The following is a 20,864-nucleotide window of genomic DNA, read 5'->3' as shown; positions in this document are numbered from 1 at the left end:
GAATAGTCAGCAAGAGTATTGTGAGATGGAAAGACAAGTGAAGTTGAATTCTCTACAACTGCTGAAGATGGATAAAAGACCGAAACCGGCCAGGGTTACACATAGCCGTTCTAAGAAGAAAAACAAAAAAGCAGTGATATTATCCAGAACTGAACACCTAACAACATTTTCAAAAACAAATTGCACGGAATAATAATCTTCTTCTGGAGGTGTCGGATTGAGTTACAGGGTCAACTAAGGTATCAGAGAGGATAATTTTTCTTATAGCTTGGAACTCTGCCAGAACTAACTTCTGTCGAACTGTCACAATAATCTGGAGTTTCCTAATGCCAAATTTGGATCTTTCAAGAATCATTTAAAGATATTTTAACATTTTAATTATCTATTTGATACAGTTTCTCCTTTCTTACAACTCTAGAATATCTGTAGTTATGAGGTATGCATGCATAGACCATTAAGCAATGGTGCCTAGAACAAAGACTGGCTGATTATTAGTCTTGACTGAGTGTAACCTCCACTAGAAGGGTTATCATTGGAGGAGGATCATCAATTTTGCGGGTTATCTTTGAAGGTATTTAGTGTTAATTTTTTCAGGGAATGTTCAAAAATTTTAAAACAATTTGTCGAACAATTAGTCTTCAGATTCCATCAAGAACCTCTTTCCTTAAAAGAAAAGTGGTACCAAAAAAATGGAAGACAAGGGCAAATGAACACAAATTTATTCAATCCACTTTTACCTGCCGATACTCTACTTGTCCTCTGCATACTCTGATGTCCGCGTCAAATGCGGCCGTGTTCTATGGTAGCGAGATTTGAGCGGAAGCCCTAAATAAAGGGAAATATAAGAAGTGGCTGACGGCAGTCCAAAGAAAAAGGGCACTGAGGACTATCAATGCATACAGGGCGTTTTCGTGGTCGGCGGCCCTGGTATTAGCAGAGGTTCCCTTCATAGGCTTGGTGGCAATGTCCAGAAGAAGGACCTATCTGCTGAGGGAGTCTCTTGGTAGTACCATCGCCAAAAAGAAAGCGATTGCTCGGCTGGCACAAGAATGGAGAGACTTCTTCTGGGCGAATGACGACCATGGGCGATTGATTGTAGGCCCGGTGACCTGGGCAGATAGGAAACATGGAGAGGTGGATTATTACCTCACACAATTCCTTACTGGCCCCGGGAATTTCGCAGGCTTCCTTAATAAAATCGGGAAAAGGCCGTCTGGGGCGTGCATTTACGAGGACTCGGACTCGGATGACGCCTTGCACACATTTGTTGAATTACACACACTAGGTGCAAGAAAGAAGAAGCTTGCAGGAAATTACCGGTCCGATAACTCCGGACAGCATCGTCGGACGGATGCTGGAAGATAAGGAGCTTGGGCGAAGGATGGTCTCTTCCATGGGAAAAAAGATCCTAATAAGAAAAAGAAAGGACCTGGAATAATTGCAGGTACGGTGGAAGAATAAAAAAAACCGAAGGAAAGCCAAGTTTACGAGGCGCCATCCCGATGTAATGGTATTTGGCGGTTCCGGGATGAAAACGCCTGAAGGGGAGGGGGATTTTTAGTGGGTTGAGCCTCACACAAGCAAAAAACTCTACTTGCCCTGGTGTTAAATTCAAATAAACAGACAAATGACTAACTTGGAATCCTCACAAACGACTGAATGCGAGACTAACAGACGATTTTGGATGTATCGAAACTACTCGACACACGATCTAAACTTACAATTCAAAACCAACTTAATTTACCTAAAAAATCCTGCATAGACCTACGGCTTATAGGTCTGGGCTTCCTCTAAGCATTCCAACCTTAACCGAACTTAACCCTTATAACCCAAAATCCTTTGACAAATCACCAATACTCCTTATTATGATTCCGATAAAACCCTACATAATGATCTAACCATTCCCTTCGCGTCCGATTCCATAAAATTCCGCCATCAAAGATTCAACAACTCCTTATCCTATCTTCAAAATTCTCTCTTGTACAACAGTTTTTTAAGCCTAAACTTACCCAAAATATCCCTTTGGGCCACTGAAGCACCAGTGGCTACGTGATCATCTGCACTAATTCCACCGCCATGAAGTGATACCAAGTATCTTCTTCAAATGTCATTCATGCCATTTTATGCTAGGTTCACAGCTGCTTGTTGTGAATAAATAAATGGAGAATAAAAAAAAAGCAGTTTATGACCATTTTGGAGAATGTACAAATAAAAAAGTGAAATACCCATTCAGTAAATGATAATTTTTGTAAAAGAAATTTCCATATCGGCGAAAAAGGTCAACATATTTTTTAAAAAAAAAACACCTGCTGCATTCTCCTAATGCCCTGAACAGGACGAAGGATAAAGAGGCTGATGACCCCTCAGCAATTCCCGACTGTAACCAACAACTAACTGTGCTAACTGCAAAAATAAAAGATTGTAAAAATGTAATTGTTGCCAACAAAGAAATTTTATTTATTAAATTTAGTCAATAAAAGAAGCGGTAAGTGCGCTGAGCAGTCATCCCAGGGTCATTACTCGACAATGGCATTGAACGATGAAGGTTATCAAATAGTAAGAAATCTAATCGTGACATCCTACGTTCATTTCCAGCTAGTTGTACAAGCACCTGCATTTCACATTATTACAAAACTAATTGTAGAACATTTTATTTACCAATACTAGTCAATTTAATACCAGCCAATCAATATTGTTAGCTAAGGCGCCTGGGTTCAATTTAAATAGCAAATTATACGATAGTAGCAAATAGCATCATTACTAACCGCCATATTTACAGACAAATATTTATTTAATGTATTCGCCAACGAGGTTTATTATTAATTTTCATCAGCACCTGGAGCATTACCAGTGCTCTGCCAGACTATGAATAGTGCTCTTTCGCTACAATGTCCTACAATTGTAAAAAGATTAAAACCAGAGAAAGAATTAAATAAAGAGTTAGCGGGATGGGCAATCAAGCAGAGAACTTGGGTTCGAATCCAGCTGCTGGCCCTTAGATTTTCACTAAGAGGCTTTTTAAAGCTCACTGCCCGATGATGGGCAGTGTTGTCTATAACTGAAGGAAGCTCCGGGCGCCAATGACTTCCGATCTTGACGCGCCTTTAAAAAAAAATAAATTATACATATAAATGGGGGAAAAAAACGTTATTTTTGGCTAACGAAGACGGAGAATGTGATCTATTGTTTTAAAGATGGTTTCAAGCAGAAGTCAACGGAATAATCAGGGGCAGGTGTCTGGATCGAAGGAGGGTTAACGAAAAAAGGTCGATGAACTTACAAGGGAGGTGGTGTAGCATATCCATTCGATGGATTAAACACATTCATAGCGGAAATATGCAGAGTTTTGGTAAAAAACAAAATATGTTAATCCAGCATCCCCCCATTCCCTTAAACAATCTAAAACAGATTTTTCATTAAGAGGCTTAGTACTAAAAATAAAACATGAATTAAAAATGAAAATTAAATTTAAAATGAGCACCGAATACTTTTTAAAAAAATTATAATTGTAATTGTAAATTTTTACGAGTACTTCAATCCACATAAGGCATTTATGACAAATAGCGTACGTGCCAATTCATATGAATTCAATTCATTCAAAAAAACAAATGAAACCACAGCCATGCCAATGAATAAATTATCAATTTCAACTGTTCTTCAAATCAATTTTAAATGCTTCATTGATTACATAAAAATTTGAATGTAGTACAAATGGTCATTTACACTTAGCATTTTTAAAACTGAAAGATTTTTATTTTCGACCATTTTACTGTATATTGGAGTTATATTTAAAGAACAAACAGACAGAGTTGTGACCGTCCGAGAATATTATTCATCGAAATCATTTTTAGGGATAAAGTTGCAATTTTCAAATTTTCTAATGTGGGTAAAAAAGTTGTAAATACGATAACATTATTCATTTATTTATAAAGCCACGTTTACATCAAGTGAACTAGAGCCTACAACAAAGCTAGTCCTGTATTTCGTGTTCGTCTGACGTAAACTTGTTGTACCTTCAGTTGTTCTTAGAACACGTATTCTTTCGTAAACCTGACAATCACACTGAAAACACGTTTTTCTGTTCAGCGTAGCATCACTACCACAACCTCCTTAGAATCAATTTTCACAGAATTTTTTTCAAAAAATAGTTGAAAGTAATTGATTTTCGGATAAGTAACTAACATCTATTAAGTGAACAAATAATCTGGCATTTTTGGAAAAACATTCTTGACAGGCTAAAATGCTGTAACAAATTCTAGGTCAGGCGATTACTGATCAACATTCTAAGAAAACTTGTTTTTGTTTTTCACAACTGATTACACCAACCGAGCGGGCCAATAAATTTTCAGAAATGTTCGGAGTGGGGTTAAAACAAGAAATTGGATATTATACCAGTTATATACCAAACTTTTCCCTACAATTCGGTAAAGAATTCATTGAACACACACCAATAATTAGAGAGATACAAAGGATAGAAATTTGAATGAATTCGAAATCATCAAAAATTTTACCTTCTATATCTAATTAACTATTGTTACAAAAACAATTCAATTTATACCGGTTGTAGAGCAAACTTTTCCCTACAATTCGGTAAAGAATTCATTGAACACACACCAATAATTAGAGAGATACAAAGGATAGAAATTTGAACGAATTCAAAAACTATCAAAAATTTAACCTTCCATATCTCATTAACTATTATAACTAGAACCTTGCAATTTATACCAGTTATAGAACAAACTTTTCCCTATAATTGGGTAAAGATTTCATTAAAATCTAAACAATATGAAAAGAGGTACAAAGGTTTGAAATTTGAACGAATTCAAAACTATCAAAAATTTAACCTTCCGTATCTCATTAACTATTATACTAGAACCTTGCAATTTATACCAGTTATAGAGCAAACTTTTCTCTATAATTCGGTAAAGAATTCATCGAAATCTGAAAAAATGGAAGAGAAATATAAACGTTTGAAATTTGAACGTATTTAAAAACCTTCAAATTTTAACCTTCTATATCTCATTAACTATTATCAATAAAACATTGCAATTTATACCGGTTGTAGAGCAAACTTTTCTCTACAATTCGGTAAAGAATTCATCGAAATCTGAACCATATGAAGAGAGATACAAAGGATCGAAATTTGAACAGATTCTAAAACATCAACGTAATATACGTCAAAAACTATAATCACTGCAACATTGTAATTTATACCAGTTATAGAGCAAACTTTTCTCTATAATTCAGTAAAGTTTTCATTAAAATCTTCAAAATACAAAGGTTTGTAATTTGAACAAATTCGAAAACATCAAAAATTTACCTTTTTATATCTCAACTAATGTCACTAGAACATTCAGAAGACAATCGCTTCAAAAAGAATTAAGAGCCGAACATGGAAATCCAATATATTAATTAGAACGTCAAATCAATCACTTTTGGGTTTCTATCATACTGACAACAAATATATTGAAAACAAAGAAACCTTCAACAAAAATTTTTCCAATACAATCCCTTTGATAAATATACCTAAGGATTATGTGATGCCTCTTACCATAGCCCAGGGGTATAGTATGCATTTCAAATTCAATCAAATTATTTGGAGTGGTTTCATGTTGCTGCTGGCAGAGAAGGGGGCAAGCTCTAAAACACTCCGCCATCAATACAAAGCTTCATATAGCAGGATTCAAAAAAGAAAAAGAATTTAACATAACATAAAACCTAAAGCATTATTCACTGTTTTTACCTTAAAAGAATTAAGAACACTGATTATCTAATTAAACATAACAATTAGAAAAATCTGATGGGAACAGACTGTCCATGTTAGATGGAGATACCTTCCAGATCGCCATCAAATAGGAGCGAAAATATCGCAGCAATTCTTCTTTAATATCAATTTAAAAATAATTGATTCTAAATCGACATCTATCTGAGTACATAGTGTGCGACAGCTAATACAAAACCTTTTCGATCAAGCACCCATCATTTTATTCAAAATTTACCAAGCGATTACAAACAATAATTTAAAACAGTGGAATTCTCTGCTGTATCCTTAGCAAATTATCAAATTTGAGTTTTCAGCCATGTATCGATTGTTATTGTGCCATGTTCGATTCTTAAGCAAGATAAAGAAAAGTAAAAAAATATCGGGATTAAAGTGATTACATCACACAGTCTATTTTTTTTTTAAGAATAATATTTTGGGAAATGTCAGCTGCCCTTTACTAAACACTACAAATGTCAGAAATCATTTCTATTGATTCACGTTTCAACAATAACCTATAATCAGAAATGTAGCGAGTAATATTCAAACAATAATACATTCCACTTGGAGGGTATTGCTATATCGATAACATTTCTTTCGATCAGTGATTGAATCAGCGTTCAATAAGTTTAATGTCGAAACAATTGTTCTTATTTACCATGTTAAAAGCTTGATTCATGCTGATTTTCTTTTAATAATTGATTATTTCTTTCTTAAATCTTTCCAAGTCTTAAAAAAAGTATCTTTTAAAAATTAATTGATTATCAGTCCAACTGAGAGATGTTTTTTGTTAGATATTTTAGTCATAAGTGTGGCTACCTCATTATTCATTTGGCATTTCAAGATTATACAATGATTTAAGCAATGATCGTCAAAAGGGGCACGAAAAAGGGTCAACGTGGAAAAACATCTAACTTTGACAATTTTTTCCTCATTTCCTGTAAAAGTTTAAATTGACATGGAATCCCCATACTAGACTGAAAAGACAAGAAACTAACCAACGCTACAAACTTCTCGCCAGACTATTTGACAAACGTACGAAACTTAACCCACATAACAAAAGACTCTTATATCTACTGTTACTGCGACCCATTTGGTCATACGGCATCGAAGTATGGGGATCGACTAAGCGTTCCAACTCACTATGCCTCCAGACATTACAGTCAAAAATACTTCAAAAACTTCTTAACGATCTGTTCTATGTATCATAATGACCTGAAAATCCCTTTCATTACAGATCTTGCTAAAACTCGTTTCTTCAAATTTCATTCCTCTACAACAGCTCATCCTAACCCTCTCATAGAACACCTATCTTCCTCCACATTACTACTCAAAGGAGATTGAAGAGAAAATGGCCACATGATCTTCTCTTATCTTGAGAGCAAAGCACGTTACTGGAGTGGCACCACTGGGTGCCTTCTCCGCTCATGATTTTCTTCTATTTCTTTTCTCTTTCACCATATTTGCTTGTTGCAACAACTGTTGCAGTGGTAAATTACAATAAAAGAAAAAAAAAATACAGAGCATATCCTCATTTTTACTTGTAATTTTTTTTTTGCAACAACCAGAGATCAAATAGATTTCGAGAATAACGTTACCAAAAATGGGCATTTCCAAAGATTGTTAGTGGTTACCATTTCTGTAAAGAACGTAGCGCCAAAACGCGTAAACCAATTTTCATGAATTTGAGATGTCATTCGATTAATTTAAGTTATTTCAATGTTTCTCTTCAACTTGGGGAAAGATTTTTAGAGAGGATTTTTAATTAAAAAAATGAACCACTAAATCACCATGCTGTTAGATATGTAGAAGTCCACTTTGGCCTAGAGACTTTTCAGCTCACTGTGACGCTGTGACGGTGAACTAAGAAAGTTCCAACCGACCATGACCTTAGAGATAGTTGCTACCTGATACAAATTTTTAAAAAAATCATCTACCACTATTTCCACGAATCAGTTTATACAAAAGCTTAGTACTGGCACTTCGCGCAAAGTTTAATGAACAAGGGAACAATGCAGTCGTAGTATTTACTAAATTGAAGAATACTGTTCATCGTTTTTAGAGAGATGAGTACCTCAACCGTCAGGACAGAAGAAACCTGAAGATTGTTAACCATTTAAAAGACTATTACAATTTTTAAATTAGCACAAGCTCTGATGAAGATGACCTAGACCCTTTGGTCGAAAGCTTAGTGGAAAAATCAGTAAAAAATCATGACTGAAATTGTCCTTTTTAATCTATCCTTTTAACACTATCAGCAAACGTGTGATATTACAACGAAAACATTAGTTTTATATTACAATAGGAAAGAACAAGTAATTTTTTAAAAATGGTGCTTTTATAATATTTTAAAACACTAAAAATCGTAACATTTTGATTGGGTCCCCCCCCCCTGCAGGGACCTGAATGAGAGTGTGTGTTCATACCAGACTTCTATTATCTCGAGCGAACTGGAAGAAAGACAAGAAAGTGTATTGTCTTCTACGAGATCACGTGTTAGGAGAAGAAATGAAAAACTATGTTGACAAAAAAAAATATAAAAGTTTTTGTTTTTTAGTCATAATTTCTTACTTACTGAGCACCGGAAGAGACTGGATGGAATAAACAGAAATGGGAAGACAAAGAGTAGAGGCTATATCTAACTGCCCCACCCAGTTCCGGTTAGATCTAGCACACAAGAAATGGAACCTCAACAAAACGACTAAATCGACAAACAAGAGTAATCAATATTAAACAAACAGATTTCTCCTCTGTTCGATTGAAAATGATTCCAGAATGTAATTGGCAATTTCATTACACTAGATCAGGGGGTGGCCTATACGTGGCGCATGCGCGAAAAATCTGGTGCCATGGATGATTTTACAAGTGGCGCAAGCAGAGTTAGCAGATAAATCCAAGTTCCAAGCTGATTTTGCTCTCAGTGGTCCAGAGTTATGTTCATCAAACGTGACTCTCGGGCAGATAAAGAACCGTCATGATACGACCATCTTTTTCTATAGGAAATCATCTTTGACTATTATAGATTGGTGCTTCATTAAACTGGCTTAAATAAATAAAGATAAAGTTATAGCTTTTCCTCCTTTCTATCCTTGTCTATATTTACCAACCCTTAACTATGACGGTTTAAAAAGTGTCCCGAGTTATACGGTGCATCTGTACTCCTCTTTAAAAAAAGAAATATTAATAACAATGCAAAAGGTTGGCCAACCTGCACTAGATGAAAATGGCTTTCTCTTATTTGACACTAGTAAGGCCAATTTTCGGATTTGCGATTCCAACAGTTTCAAGATATCTCGAATAAGAAAAGTATTTATTTTTCAAATTGGGCTGTGCATAATGTGTGTCCAACATGTAACTCAAGCATACTGAAAATAGAGATGAAGACGAAAAATGATATTTTGCTTAGGTGCCAACAGATGATGTAAGTTTTTCGTCAATAGGTACTAACTAGAAATACAAACTCACTAAGTCCAAAAACCGGCTCGGGCGATTCTTTAACGAGGTGTACCAGTTGCACAGATGTTTATTTGTGAATTTTTTTCCCGAAAAATTGGATTAAGAGTTATTCAGGGAAATGAGGAGGGTAGATATCCTTGGATAAGCCATTTTGTTGTAAGGGATGGTCTTATCCCTTGTAATGTCAAGAGGGTAAATGTTAGAACAAATCGAATAATGAGGGGTAAACTACCAATACTCTCCCATCGTTTTTACTAAAGATCCAAAATCTGACCTCCTCGCAACTCAGACAAGTCTTCATAAAATGGATTCTCTTCCGTTTAACAAACTCTATAAAAAGGATCAGGCTTAAGCCTCATTATGTAGAGATGTATCCTCCTTAAACCGCACTACCCAGTAAGGGAAACAACCAAAGAAAAGACAAAGTACTAATTCCCAAAATATATTCTTATTTAGGTTAGAAATATTCAAAAATGTATGCTGTACAAATTTTGTTATTTTTTGGAGTACGTTCTTGTGTGAGCAACTACTTCCGTCTATGAAATTAAATAAAACGGCTTACAGAATCAAGATTGACTGGGTCAGTGCGAGGGGCTCGTATGGCTAAGGATGTTACTTCTCGGGGAGGAAAAACCAAGGCTTGTGAGCTTTACCCAAGAGCCGCTCTACAGCATCAAGAGTCTGATTACAAGGACGGGTCTGGAGAGCGAGCTTTAGTGTGAGGCGAGCCAAAATTGATTCAAAGGGGTCGCAGTGGCGTAGGCCTTGAGGCCGCCCTAGTTTAATCTATCTATCTATCTATCTATCAAGATTGACTGGATAAACATCTACCTGCCTTAATGAAGATTGTCTGCACTCAGTCTCTGAATCCAGATATTGGAATATTAGGAAAAATTCGTAAATATGTTGTGGCACGCGTAAATCTTTGCTGTTGCGCCAAGTAGCCCCTGGTTTAATCGAGTTTGACACCCCTGCTCTAAAACATTCTATCACCAATCTAGGGATGAAAAACTACTTCATTCAGGCTCAGTAATCTAGTCTATATAAGTGTAAGTTATAAGTCAAATATTTAATAGAAGTTTTTTTTTTTTTTTTTAATTTAATGCGCATCAACATCTGAGACCATTTGCGCCCGGAGCTTTTTCCAGTACAATGTAGGCCTCCGGTTCTTTCGTTACAGACAACACTGCCCATCACCGGACAACGAGCTGTAAGAAGCTCCTAGCGAGAATAAAATCTAAAGGCCAGCTGCTGGATTCGAACCCGTGATCTCCTCGTTGGAAGCCACTTAGCCTCTCAGCTAATCCTTTTAATCCTTTTCAGCAATATTAACAGTATTATTTGCAAATTGCTACTTTAATAACATGAAGTCCTCGTTTGATGTCGACTAGCATGTTTCGAGACAATACTTTAATAAGCAATTACGCTTAGTTCAAGTTTTAGCCTTACAGTAAGACAATCTGCATGATAAATTTATATTCACTTTAGAAGAGAAAGCATAAAATATGAGTTTACAAATTGTTGATGAAGTTTTCGATTGTAAAGCATGGATTTTCAACAGTTTGATAGATTCCACAGTTTAATTATTCAAAACGGAACTCATGGATTGCGCGAGAACTGTATGGTAAATTAGTCGTTCGTAGCGGTGATTGTTTCGATGGTTCGCCTATTAGGAGCACTCACAATACATACAGTTAATTAAACAGCTGTAGTTCACAGTCTGGAGATTAGTTAGTGACTCCATTGTAGTCGCTTAGCAATAATGTGTGCAACAGAGAAAGAGCTATCGCATTAATGTTCACGGAAGAACATACTATTACCTAATTAAAACTATTATTATAATTAGTTGAAGCTAGCCGCATCTATTCAATCCAAAAATTTTGAATAACAGCTAGTAAATATGCACGGCTTTGCATGCATTAACTTAAATAGTTAGATAGTGTAGCAGTACGAGGGTCGTTTGAAAAGTCCGTGCAAAAATAAAAACTACTTAATTTTTTGGGGTAAACCTTTTTTATTTTTCAACATAGTCTCCTTTTAGTTATACACTTCGTCCAAGCTGCTCTAGTTTGTTGATCCCTACCGAATAATAGGATTTGTCCAAGTCTGAAAAATAGCCATTCGTTTCTGCAATCACCTCCTCGTTTGAATAAAATCTTTTTCCCGCCAGCCATTTCTTCATATTGGGGAACAAATACTAGTCCGAGGGAGCCAAGTCTGGAGAATAGGGGGGATGTGAAACGAGTTGGAACCCTATTTCCATTAATTTTGCGACCACAACTGCTGAGGTGTGAGCTGGTGCGTTGTCGTGATGGAAAAGGACTTTTTTGTGGGCCAATCGTGGGCGTTTTTCTTGCAGCTCGGTTTTCAAACGGTCCAATAACGATGAATAATACGCACCTGTAATAGTTTTACCCTTTTCCAGATAGTCGATGAGGATTATTCCTTGCGAATCCCAAAAGACAGTCGCCATAATCTTTCCGGCCGAAGGAACGGTCTTCGCCTTTTTTGGCGCAGATTCCCCCTTGGTAACCTTTTGTTTAGATTGTTCTTTGGTCTCAGGAGTGTAGTGATGTATCCATGTTTCATCCACAATGACGAAACGACGCTTAAAGTCCTGTGGATTCTTCTGGAACAGCTGCAAACCGTCCTTGCAACACTTCACACGATTTCATTTTTAGTCAAGCGTGAGCAATCGCGGCACCCATCTTGCGGATAGCTTTGTCATGTCCAAATGTTGATGCAAAATATTATGTACCCGTTCATTCGAGATGCCCACAGCACTAGCAATCTCACGCACCTTCACTCTTCTGTCATCCATCACCATATCATGGATTTTATCAATGATTTCTGGAATAGTAACCTCAACAGGGCGTCCAGAACGTTCAGCGTCACTTGTGCCCATATGGCCACTCCGAAAATTTTGAAACCACTTATAAACTGTTCTAATCGAAGGTGCAGAGTCACCATAATGTTTATCAAGCTTCTCTTTAGTCTCCTGAGGCGTTTTGCCTTTCATAAAGTAGTGTTTAATCAACACACGAAATTCTTTTTCGTCCATTTTTTGAAAATCACTCGACTTTCTCGATTCAAACGAATGCCAAACACAAAGAAATAGACCGATCTGTTTGAAACTTGGTGTGTGTTCTTCCAAGAGATGCTACTAACTAAACATAACCTCGATACGCGCCAGTGGTGCTACCTCTCTGACTTTGCTCGGACTTTTCAAACGACCCTCGTACGTACAATACGGGTAGCGTAAGAATTCTATTTATAGGAATCAAAACCCATTTTAGTTAAGTGGCCAAAAGGTGTAGCGTAAAACTCACGTATAAAAAACTTCCCCCGACGATTGTCAAGGGGAGAAACACACCATGTTTACATTCGCCTTTGTTCTAAAGATGTTGTGACCTGGAAGCCACGAGTAAGTGAAGTGAATGCCATTCCAGGCTCTTATGAAATAAACTGATTTCATATATTGAATAGTTAATAACATAAAAAATGATGCATCATCACAAAGAAACAAAAAACAAGTTGGTACTTTATCATTATTTTTGGGCGTCGAAACCGATGTCAAATCATCAGAGACCCAACTATAAAGAAAATTATATTTATACTAATTAAATAAAACAACATTTCAGCAAAGAAAATAGGAACATCAATTACTGTTGATGTAATTTGGTTCTCCAAGTACAAATAAATGCAGTAAACAAAAACTAAGATAGACAGAAGATGAACCAGTTCTAAGCAAAAATAACTACAAATGAAGCGTATTATAAATTAAATAAATGAAAATGGTAACAAGGAAATGTGCTTCCACAGAAAATTCAAAAGCACAGAAAATGTATAGTGACAAAGAATCCACACCAAAGGAAAAGTGAACGATGTATTCAGAATACAAATGAGGAAGAAAAGAAACTGTTTGCGACTGGATTCGCTGGCATGTTTTATATATATATATATATATATATGAAGATAAAAGGTGCGGCAAGGACTCGCAAACACATGACTAGTAACACAAATACACAAGGAACCGCACAAGGTGACACTGTTCTTACTGTTAAAGGCAATACTTTGCCAGTATTTGAATAAACAAAGTGAACTGTATTCACAAAAAAAAAATAATAAAAAAAGATTTGATAGCGTACATTACAACAGGACCACAGAAAATAGAGGATTATTATAATACGCATAAACTTTGTTTAAATTCTTTTATTTTTTATAAATTTGCGACTGCAACGGTTGTTGCAACAAGCAAATGTGATGTAATGTAGTGTCTTGAATGAAGATTGGAGAAGGCACCCAATGGCGACACTCCATTAACGTGATCAGATCACTATACTGTTATGAGGAGAGTAGGTCGCGGGGCCATCTTCTCTTCAATCTCCTTAGAGGATTACACTGGTAATATGGAGGAAGATAGGTGTTCTATGAGAGGGTTAGGATGAGATGCTGTAGAGGAATGAAATTTGAAGAAACGAGTTTTAGTAAGGTCGTTAATGAAAGCGATGTTAAGGTCATTATGAATGGTGAGGTTAGAAATATAGAATGGAGCGTTAAGAAGTTTTCGTAGTATTTTTGATTGTAAAGTCTGAATGCGTAAAGAATTGGAACGTTTCATCGATCCCCATACTTCGATGCCGTATGACCAAATAGGTCGCAATAACAACATGTATAAGAGTCTTTTGTTTTGTAGATTGAGTTTAGATCGTTTGTCAAGTAGTCTGGCGAGAAGTTTTGTAGCGTTGGTTAGTTTCTTGTCTTTTCAGTCTAGTATGGAGATTCCATCTCAACCGTTTGTCTAGGTGCAGTCCAAGGTAGCGTACTTTGTCCACAGTTGGTATAGGAGTTTGGTTCAAGATGATGGGAGGTAGGATTTTCCGTCTGAGAGTAAATACTATAAACTTTGATTTCGTAACGTTAGTTTTGATTCGCCATTTGATAAGCCAGTCCTGTAAGTGGTTGATGTGTGTTTGTAGAGTTCTTGTAGCGATAAGAGGATCGGCTTGAGGAGATAAGATAGCAGTATTGTCAGCAAAGGTGGGGAGGATGGTATTTGGGTGTTGAGGTATGTCTGCTGTATATAAGGAGTAAAGAAGAGGACCTAGGTCACTGCCCTGAGGAACACCATCTCGAGCTAGATGGATATCAGAGTCTGCTGCTCCACAGTTGACTCTGAAATATCGATCTTGTAGGTAGGATTTGAGGATAAGGTGGTATGTATGAGAAAGAATCTCTATCAGCTTAAATATAAATAAACTTAAAATACTTTTCCTAATCTTAATAATGATGATGAAGCTAATTTGCACTAGTTCTTTTCCAAAAAGTAAACTTAACAGGCTGTCAGAAGAATGGTTGAGAAGAAGCTTAGCTGCAAGAGAATAGAGAACCTGTTCAGGTGGAATTTGATGCAGCAAGATTCTGAAAGCTCAGTCGCAGAATTATGGTTGGACTGCTGACATAAAAAGTAGCGTTCACAATTGGACGAAAATTTTGTTATTATAGCGTTAGTACTCTTTGGATCTATAAAATGTAACGCCCACTTGAAATCTGCAAATCCATAATCTGTGCACAAAAAGCTAAACGTAGAACAGAAGTTTATGTATATGGAGATTTAAATTTATTACAGTCAATCATTATGCAGCTAAACTTCCAATAAGTGGAGATGACTGAAGAAAATGGATGTCAAGGATTAGTATCAGTTTGCTGGAGAGAACGGCAGTACCATTGAAGATATGAATGGAGATGGGAAGGTCGAATAGGGATGAAGAGCTTTGCACATAAGTAAGGCCTAAAAAGATTTTCAGAACGTTAATGGTGTTCGACTGCAACACATTTCTCAAATAAATTTTGTCAAAAAGCTAAAATAAAAACGTTTGAAATAAATACATCTTTTAATGATTGAAAATTCAGGTTACAGTTATAGGTATAGAAGTACACTTTTTTACATCTAGTACTAGACTAATTCCAATATTAGAAAGGTTTCGTAACTCTTTCTTTTTTTAATATCAAGAAATAAAAGTAAAAAGCAGACCACAAAAAATATGGTATACTTTAGCAGGACACAACTTTAAATGGGTTTCTTAGACTGCAATAAAAAATGTGCAGTAATGAAGACTAATATGTTACCAGTTATAAAGAATTTGAACTTTTTGGTCAACTTTACTTATTACTTATGCCTCTTAACACCATAAATACTAAGTAAAAAGAATCTTAATAAAAGATCTGTTCTAAATCTTATTTAACCAAAAAGTGGTAAATACTCTTTTAAAATATATGGAGTTTTGTAGTTACTTATTCTTCCTTGCAGCAATAAATTGTATGTCTTAATGCCAAAAATGTCCAAACATTTCTAGCACTGTAAAAAATCTTCTGATTATAAATAATGAATATTAATTGATTGTCGATTACTTACAAATTTATTAAACACTTCAATATAATTAGAAATAAATAAAGGATAGAAAGAGTAAATAATAAAACATTATTAATTAATTCCAAATAAGAAAGGAAAAAGAACAAACATCAGCTTCTCTAAAGTAGAGTATTACACCAACTTGAGGAATATTTCAGAGCAATTTTAGATCCAATTTCTGAATAAAATATTAATATATGTATTCCAACTCAATAAAAGGCCATAAAAGATACTTAGTTTCATTTAGACAAAATATTAAAGGCAGATAACTTTCAATCTTTGAAATAGGTACTGCATTATATCTAATTAATTTATTAATTATATTTACATCTAATGTTAACATATTTAGTTCCTATTTATATAATTTTGTTCTCAACAATAGATGATAAATGTTGAATCAATTCTGGAAATCAGCATTTAATATTGTAAAATTAGCAACTAATAAAATTATAGAAATGAAATTCTACGTACTAGGTGGCAGATGCTGCATCATTAATTTCTACAACTATTACATTACACTGCATCACATTAACTTAGTATTACCATAGATCTTTTTAATGAATATTACTTAAAAACCAAACACAAACTTTCACTTTACAATTAATTCATGTTTAATACAAAAAAAAAAAGCACAAAATAAAAGGAAGTGCACCCGCTATAAACGTCACGAAAATCAAGATGGTTCCTTTACAGCTGCCTCAGTTTAAAAGTAATATATGTACATTACCACTTAGATATTTCCGAAAAATCTTTCTGCAAAACAGAAAATTTAAAAAGTATTAATAAGATAATTACATAAAAAAAAATATTTTTTTATATTAGTTGTCCAATTTCGGTAAAATAAAAATATTAATTACTTAATTTAAATTTAAAAGGGAAGACCAACATCCTTGATGGAGGCATTTGTTCTTTAAGTGTTACGTCATCAATTGGATTAATTAATGTGGTGAAAGTACATTCCAGCTCAAATTTGTAATAAGGTAAATTTAAAATCTTTTAACAATATTAAGACTTACTGATAACAACACTAAATGAATTAGGTTTTTAATATTACTGAGGTAAAGCAAATTTATAACAAAAGGATTGATGAAAATAAAACTACCATATCTTCAAAACCAATATGGACGAAGGGCAGAATGATTACTCATATTTCAGAAATGTTATTCAATATAATATCTCTTAAAACTGTCCACTGAGCTAGAAATAGAAAATTAAGGCTATTGGCAGAATTCTAATTCAAAATTTTAAGTCCAGATGTTTAAGGATGGAATAAATCTGTACCTCGGAGGGAAAAGGCACCATGTCCATTTTTTTCGATTTTCAGATTTTGGCATCATTTTACAAATTTTTTGTTGCTCTTTCTACAGGTGTAAAGCACTATGTCCTATGTTTACTATTAAGCGATTTATGTATTTTTAAAAAGCACTATGATACTTCATTACTTAAGGGTAAAAGGCACTACATGGGCATAAATGTTTTTACAAATGGAGATCAAAATAAAATATTTTAAAATATGGGAGGTTAAGTGGCCATACCAACTATAATAATCATGGTGAGAAGTACAGGAAAGAGTATAACCGGAAAAGTAGAACAAAAAATTAATTTGGAAAAATATCTTCATTTGGCTCCCCTGTAAAATTTACTTTTTGTGACATGGTGCCTTTTCCCTCCGAGGTACAGAAATATTAATTGGTTTACATACCAAGTAACTGAAATTTGCATATTTTTTGTTTCTGCTTAGACAATTATTTTATATATTTTTCTTCATTCAGTTCATTGTAGTTAATTGAATGGTTACATCATTATAACGTAAAACATAAATAAGATTTCTCACTATATGGCAATCTAGTTAACAAAAATATCCTTATAATTCCAAAAACTGCTGTTAAATTCTAAAATAATCTGCCTGCAATAAAGAATGAAGATCAGATTAATTATAGAGGTAGATGCTTTTTTTGCTAGAAGCATACTGCTTTTCTAATTTCTCCCCTGCCCTAATCTTAATACTTACAAAATCACTAATAAACATGAGTTTACTTACATTTTATGGGCTCAATTACAGGTTTACTGGCCAACTGTGGTAATCGAGTTAATCGTGTGCGCAAAGTGCAGTTTTATTTTTAAACTGATCGCCAAGTTTGCTGAAGATTGGGAAAACCCTGAATTAAAAAAGGTAATTGAATAATTATTAGTTTTATAAGCAAAAACTATTAATTAATCAACCGATTTAAACGCATTTTAAACTATCAGGCAAAGATACTTAACTGCAAAGAAAAGGTTTTATAACCTACCTGTTTTATTAGTTTGATTATAGTAACCACTACTACTGATGATAGCATTCTTAACCAAAATTAACTTGAGAACTTCTTAAATATTGTCTGGCATGATAGAAATAAATAATTGATTTACAATACATATGTAACTTGTTCGGTAATTAAACTGATGGGTCAAAAATGTACAACACTTAATAAGTAATACACTTCAAAAACTACTTCACTACCGCAGAGGCTCGATTGTAAACAAGCTACCATGTTGGACTGTAAGAAATACCCCCTACTCTACGACCAATTCATAAGGTTTGTTTTGTATTATAATCCAATCAGGAAATTCTAGTCCCGTAGTTATTCTAAGTCCTTATTTCAACGGTTTTGTATGCTGTTCGTTTAACTCTAATTAAATTTAATATAACCTGTATTGCTCTTCTTCGCGGATAGTTTCTCCTATGGTCATATTTCGGGCTGTGATACATATTTGTTGGAAATGATTACTTTTAGTCAAATCAATATGACATGAAATATAGGTTATAAATTATTTGTTATCTTAAACTAAATAATTAATAGTAGCAAATGAGTTGGGTTACATAATTAAAAAGTGTACTTTTTTCTGGCATGGTAGTTGGGATAAAATTGTTAGTTAACCACAAAGATTAATTGAAGTGATCTTTGGATGTGATTGGGTCACTCAATTACCCAAGTTTCTGCGCTTAGCCTACCACACAAAAACAGTCACAAGCAAAGAAATCTCGCAAAGCAACAGCAACCTTTGAGCATAACAGTTTTAAACTAGGCTACCATGGCCAAAAGAATATTTAAGTACAGTTTTTAATTAAGCAATCAGAACCAATGTGCAACTTTTAATTAGTAAGAATTTGGTTTAAAGTTATGTACATATGTTATGTATTATCCTAAATTTGCATGTTGAATATAAATGTTATGTTATATAACCTTAAAGGTAACCTAGGTCCCTAGGTCGAAAGTCTTTGCTAGGTTATGTCCTTTTACTAGACTTGTTTACCTTCCCCTATATGTCAACACATATTGTGGTTATAAATTCTAAAATTACCATAGTACAAATTCTGGCAACATAAGCTACTTTCTCTCCTATTATCTTGAAGTTTTGATGGTTTTATCTGTGCAGCTTTAGCTAATAAACTAATTTATACATGTTTAGGATGAGCATAAACTTTCCAAAGCCGAATAGCACTTACTAAACCAAATAAAGCACTCAAGGGGTGGCATTGTAAACATTGATAAGCGAAATCTTCAAATACCTAAATTATGTTGGTTGCATATGTATAAATATACAACCCACATTTTCAGTTCTTTCTTATATAGGGGATTTACACTCAGCAATTTTATAGTTAACCCACATCAAAATTCTTCGGCCAATGTTTCTCATAACTTTTAATACTTTTAGTTAAGTACGTGCTCTGCAAGTTTCTAATCTGATCCAGTAATTCAATTGGTCCCTAATAGCCAAAGTTGGAGATTGTCGATACGAACTATTTAGTAACTTGAACATACGAGTGGTGAACCTTTTTATGCCTTTTGTAAACAAAACGAAAAACTAATCATTTGATTAGATTTTTTAAAAAAAATATTCCGCACTAATTCTACTCAAGTTTCCTTTAAACCTGTTAGTTTTAAATTTAAAAATGAATAAAATGGAATGCAATGATTAGATGTATATGTACAGGGTGTTCATTTAAAGACGGCTCAAATGCATTTAATGCTTAAACGGTCAATATGAGCAAAAAATGGTAGAGAGAAAATTTGTTGCCCGTCACCTCTTGTTTCAGAATATGTGACTTGATTTTAGATTCATGCCCGCATACGCGGCTGACGCGCGACCAAAAGTGAGGGTTCGCAGTAGGCCCCCATTTTCATATACACAGTTTTAAAGAGTATAAAAAGTTATGAAAGAAACCGGAAACAGCAATTCGATATCTTCAAAATTAAAGGTGCTAGGCCATTTCAAAATCTGGTATTTATTAATCATATTTCAATTTTTTAACTTGTTATCAAAGAGAAAGAAGAGCACACGATAGGTCATTTTTATGTTTTTTTTCATCCCCTTTCTATTAAAAATATTGCCAAGGCAGTAAAGCTAGTATTTTTCTTAATATCGGGAAATAAGTCGTTTTCCGAGTCATTTTTCTGAGAAAAATCAAATGTTAATAGCTTTAGATGTTCTCAAGCATACACAAAATGGCTAAAAATTAATTTTACATCTGTTACAAACAAGAAGATTTAATAATTATTCGGTAATTTTGGGAGAGTTGCGTTTAATTACCAAAAAAATTGGAAACCTCCTGCCACATATTTAAGTGATCAATATCTTTCATGTAAAGGCTCAAACTTATTCCTTAATTTATCGAATAATGCACTTTCCGCAGCTTGTGAAGCATGTACTGTGCCTTCAAAGGTGGCTCCTCAGATACAGAGAGCAGTTGATAACCTTCTGGCTAACCTGGCTTGCAAGGTGTATTTTTGCCCTAACGGTCTTTCACTTAGCTCTTTACCACATGATTATACTGGTTAGGGAATGTACTTGGCGACATTTTCCGCACGATGGCGGAACATTAATTTTCAGCAAGCCTATACATGAAGAGCGTCTTTAGTATTTTGATTAATTACAAGCGTTATCCTGTTGTTTCTTTATGAATTCAAAGAGTTCTATGTAGATGTTGCCATCATGAGATGCAAGAATAGTGTCTAGATTGGCAGTTAAAGGACATCCAGTCGCTATCACAGTCTTCCACGATCGTTCTCTTCCTTTAGTATTGTTAGCACATTTCAGATTTGGTGGTTGGCGTCTGCTATTATTCCAGATGTACATGAACACTGGTGAGATGTTTCCACACCAATCCTGGCTAGATGGTGCGGCGAATAATTGTGATTAAATCGCATTCTAATGACTGTGCTAATAAACTTCCTATTGTTGTTCTTATATCTG

At 34.6% G+C, this 20,864-nt stretch overlaps 1 protein-coding gene and 1 long non-coding RNA gene across 4 annotated transcripts in view; both read right to left on the bottom strand.

Moving 5' to 3' along the window:
* Positions 1 to 20,864, bottom strand: part of LOC141457202 (uncharacterized) — a 477,911-nt gene that overhangs the window by 294,590 nt on the left and 162,457 nt on the right. The gene's annotated exons all lie outside the window — the stretch shown is intronic.
* On the bottom strand, positions 15,093 to 19,877 carry LOC141457203 (uncharacterized). Of its 3 annotated transcripts, none has more exons than XR_012460267.1 (5): positions 17,921 to 19,875; positions 17,671 to 17,788; positions 17,332 to 17,535; positions 16,732 to 16,826; positions 15,093 to 16,382 (listed from the first exon to the last, which is right to left on the bottom strand). It is a non-coding gene; the product is annotated as an uncharacterized lncRNA (long non-coding RNA). The 3 variants fall into 3 exon arrangements; XR_012460268.1 differs by lacking the exon at positions 15,093 to 16,382 and adding an exon at positions 16,578 to 16,592 and having other exon boundaries at positions 17,921 to 19,877; XR_012460266.1 differs by lacking the exon at positions 16,732 to 16,826 and having other exon boundaries at positions 17,921 to 18,810.

The sequence above is a fragment of the Rhodnius prolixus genome, unplaced genomic scaffold, assembly GCF_049639745.1.
Source record: "Rhodnius prolixus isolate KJV_2025 unplaced genomic scaffold, Rpr scaffold_10, whole genome shotgun sequence".
Taxonomy (NCBI): domain Eukaryota; kingdom Metazoa; phylum Arthropoda; class Insecta; order Hemiptera; family Reduviidae; genus Rhodnius; species Rhodnius prolixus.
Note: the sequence above shows the minus strand (reverse complement) of the source record. Positions and strands in the feature narration are given on the sequence as shown.